This window comes from Palaemon carinicauda, chromosome 10, assembly GCF_036898095.1.
Source record: "Palaemon carinicauda isolate YSFRI2023 chromosome 10, ASM3689809v2, whole genome shotgun sequence".
NCBI classification, from domain to species: Eukaryota; Metazoa; Arthropoda; class Malacostraca; order Decapoda; family Palaemonidae; genus Palaemon; species Palaemon carinicauda.
In genome coordinates, this window is record NC_090734.1 from 83,647,989 (window position 1) to 83,652,988 (window position 5,000).

Here is a 5,000-nt window from a genome sequence, read left to right on the forward strand (position 1 = left end):
AACGTTTTTGTTCAATATAATTTGCATTTTATTATTAATTAAGTGGTTGTTAAATAAAAAAAAAAAAAAAGTTTTTTTGTTTCAGTAGATAAAGGTTTCCCTTCTTTTATACGTAATGGTTTCCAAAAAAAAGTTTTGTTTCAGTACCCTAATGTTCCCATTTTCTGAATATATAATTGTTTGATAAAAATATGTTGTTTCAGTAACCGTATGGTATATTTTGTAATATTAATTGTAATTAATTTAAAAAATTAATCTAAAATTTATAAAGGGATCACCATGCAAAAAGTCTCACAACAGTTTGAGAACTACTGATATATGTATATATATATATATATATATATATATATATATATATATATATATATATATATATATATATAGATATAGATATAGATATAGATATATATATATATATATATATATATATATATATATATATATATATATAGATATAGATATAGATATAGTATATATATATATATATATATATATATATATATATATATATATATATATATATATATATATATAGATATATATATATATATATATATATATATATATATATCTATCTATCTATCTATCTATATATATATATATATATATATATATATATATATATTAGTATAAATATATATATATATATATATATATATATATATATATATATATATATATATATTTACACACACACACACACACACACACACACACACATATATATATATATATATATATATATATATATATATATATATATATATATATATATATATATACCGTGGCTCTTCCCCCAATTTTGTGGCCCTGACGAGTGATTCAGCAGAGTTTGGTTGGTACTGCTAGGGTGCTATAGCCCACCCTCTTCTGTTATCCACCACAATGAAGCTCCATATATTCAATCCCATACATCACCAAGGCGACTGGGGGATACAGCAGGGTCTATCAGAACAGCGTCACAATCATTCGCCTTCCATTCGTGTGCTTGTCACGCTCTTCTGCCTTTACTTCATTCATCCAAAGTAACATTGACTTCCCACTTGTAAATCTTCCATTAACTAATGCATTCATCCCCTTCTTCAATAGACAGGCATTTCCCATTCTCTCTATATGGCCAAACCACCTCAACATATTCAAATCCACTCTTGTTGCTATTTCACTTCTTATATCCATTCTAACCGTCACGATTTCGTCACTAACCCTTTTTAATTGATATGTAAGTCATACTCCTCAGATATTTCATCTTGAACAGATACAATTTCTCTCTTTTCATCACTTTTATTCCCCAAAACTCGGTTTCATACATAATAGTTGGTACAATTGCTTTTCTAATAAAGAACTCTATTTACATCCCTTCCAAACCATCCATTCTTTACCACTCCCTTCACTGCCCTTAACACTTTAAATCCCTCATTCATTCTCTGACCAACATTTGCTTCCACTCCACCATTTTAATAATAGTGATCTACTTTTTCGAATAGCTCTCAATTCAAAATGACATTTCTTCCCATACGTCTCATATCCTTACTCTTACCCACATTAACTCTAAACTTTCTTTTGTCACAAAACCTTCCAATCTCGGTCACTAATCCTCCCAGGTTGTCCTCCAAGTATACACCAATAGAGCATTATCTGCAAACAACAATCAATTCACCTTCCACTTATGATCACTCCTATCTATCAGTTTCAATTCTTTGACGTACTCTCGAGCATTCACATGTCTTACAACTCCATCAACAAACGAATTGAAAACTATGACATCAGACATCCTATTCACAGTCTCACTCTCACTGGAAACCCCTCACTCATTTCATTTTATATTTTAACACACGGTTTACTGCCTTTGTATTACCTCTTCACTGCTCACAGCATATTTCTACCAATTTTCTATAATGTCATCTCATTTCAAATCACTTTCTTATCAACCCTATCATAAGCTCTCCCCAGATATATAAATGAAACTTACACCTCATTACCTTTCGCTAAATAATTTCTGCATATCTGACTAACTATAGAAATCAGATCTATACTTCCATTACCTCTCCTAAACCACCCTGCCCTTCTAAGATTGTATACTCTGTTTTGCTCTTACTCCTATTAATTAAAACGGCCATACCCCTTTCCAACCACACCCAACAAACAAATACCCATAGGAATACAACATTTATGTACATCTCTCTTACCTTTATATAGCAGAACAATACAAGCATACCTTCCCAGAAATATCTGATTGGCTATGCGAGCAAGAAGATCCACCAATATCGTATGACTCTCTCAAATCATACCTCCTGGAGCAATACTCGCCATCAACTGCCATCTGCACAACAAAAATTTATCAGCTCTCTTAACAACCATCAAGAAACCAAAAGACTTCGTTCCCCCTCAAGAAAATGACCAGTATCACATGCCTGCTAGCTGCTACAGATGGCTCTCCTCATGAAGTGAATCTACTTTGTGCCTTTTGGATATGGCGCCAACCAAAACCTGTACGGGGTACTATCCCAATGTCGATATTCTGCCCATGAAGGATCGGATGACCAAATTCGATGCCCTTATGGACAGCCACATCACCACCTTCCAGACCTCCACTCCTGACAAAGCGGGCCACTATTCCATATCATCCGAAGCTGACATGAATGCAGTAGGACACAGATTCCCTTCCCATGATGTACCAGAGAGGCTACAAAGCTGCCCACTACCCACATAAACCATCCCACGCTTATGTCTCAACCAATGACCACTCTAAACTTTAAACGACGCCCATTGGCTGCACTCCAAATTCAGAGCTTCTTGAAAGAAATGTGCAAATGGTTGTTAGTGGTCAAAAAACGTGTAAGTAGGCCATTGCTTGCAGTGGTGGCCTCCCCTTCCCTAATCTTTTCATTTTACATGTTGCAGTTGCTAGTCTGGGTTTTTTGGTAGGCACGGGTGCTTTCTGTTCTCTTTTGCCAAGGCCATTTTCCAGGACACGACGTAATCTTTCTAAATCTGCCTAGATCAGCCTGCTAATTGCTAACAGATCTGCGATAATGAACCACATCAAATATTATGGGAAGTTTCTCGTTGCTGATGTAACATTGCCAAATTTCAGTGTGGATTTCCAGTGACACTTCCACCTCCTGGTTCATGTAGCTTATCAATGGTTAGTCAAAGGAGATTCATACTCCTCGACACCTCTCCAATCTAATCCCTCCAGCCTGGCTCTCCACATCAGCGCACCCACGGATGCCTATGCCAACCTCCTCACATCGTACAAGGAAGTTTTCCATTTAGAACTTCAACAAACAGGCACGGTTCTTGCAAAAACGGTGTTTATAACAATATTAAGAGGACAAAAACTAAAGTGTTCGTGGGATTTAGACATTTGTCCCTGGATTGTTTGTCAGCCACTAAGCTATATTTGCCGTAAAGAAGAAATTGGCCTTTGTCAAAAAGCTCAAAGACCATGGTCATCACCCTTACACATCCTTTTGGAGAAAGATGGCTATCTGCATTCGTGTGGTTATTTCAGGTGCCTGAATATGCAGATAGAACTGGATCACTTCCACCTCCCAAGCATATCTTACATGACATATTACTTTCATGAAGAGAAATTTTTCTCCCTGCTGGAGTTCTTGAGGGGGTATTATCAGGTGCCTATGAACCCAGAAGACATCCCCAAGACCGCCATCACCTCCCCATTTGCTACATAAACCTTCAATTACTACTGTTTTGTCCCTTGTTAAGCTGGGGGCACTTATCAAAATCTCATAGACGACATCTTAGGGGATCTCCCCTTCTTTGTATGTTATTTAAATGGATGACATACTTGTGTTCTCTTCCTCTAAAAAGGAAAACCTCTGTCATCTACATATCACGCTTGACCGCCTACAACAGATCGGCCTTTTAATCCAGTACAACAAGTATATCTTTGGCTCCAAGGAACTACCCTTCTTGGGGCACCGCATCACTGCTGAAGGAGTCCATCCTCTCTCTGAGAGGGTAGCAACTGTTCAGAACTTCCACACGCCCTCGACTGTTAAAGCACTTCAAGAATTCCTGAGCATGAACAACTATTATCACCCTTTCCAGCCAGCCATTGTTGCCAGTCTTGCCCCCCTATCAGCCTCCCTTCAAGGAAAGCCAAAAGACATGAAGTGGGGTTTCCTACAAGAAGCAGCCTTCTGCAATGCAAAGAATGCTTCATCAACTGTTGTTGTTCTCCCTTTTCCCGTGACACATGCACCTCTCCTTCTCTCCACTGATACCAGCGACGTTCCTATTAGGGCAATTTTCGAGCAGGTGGTAAATTTTTACAGTAGAAAACTGTCCAAGGTAGAAGACAGCTACTCTACCTTGGACTGCGAATTGCTGGCGGTGCACTTGGCTGTCCGTCACTTTCACCACTTTTTGGAAGGTATACCCTTCCTCATTTGCACGGACCACGTGTCTCTGGTGCATGCCTTCATTCAATATTCTGATGCCTGGTCAGTCTGTCAATGTTGACATATCTATGCCGTGGCAAATACAATTTTACCCTTAAGCACATTCCTGGAAAAATTAATCCCATTACCAATGCCCTGTAAGAAACATATTGGCCACCATTTACATGGGATTGGATTACAATATCTTGGCAGAAGCCCAGCGAGAAGATCAAGAGTACCAAGCATGTAGAACATCTTATACATACTTCCGTTGGAAGGACATCCCTCTCAACATCTCTAACACTTCCCTCCTTTATAACGTCAATACTGATAGACCTAGACCGTGGAAACCTTCTCCCATGCGCTGACAGGTGTTTGACTTCATTCATGGCCTTTCACATTCTACGCACCTTTCTAATACAGAGCTACTGATAACAAATTTCATTTGTCATGGCCTTACTTTGGATACTGAGAAATGAGCTCGTACCACTACTTCCCATCAAAACTCAAATATACATCAACACACTGATTCAGGAGGGGGGCACATTTTCTCAGCATCAGTGGTGTTTTGCCCACATTCACGTCGATGTTGTA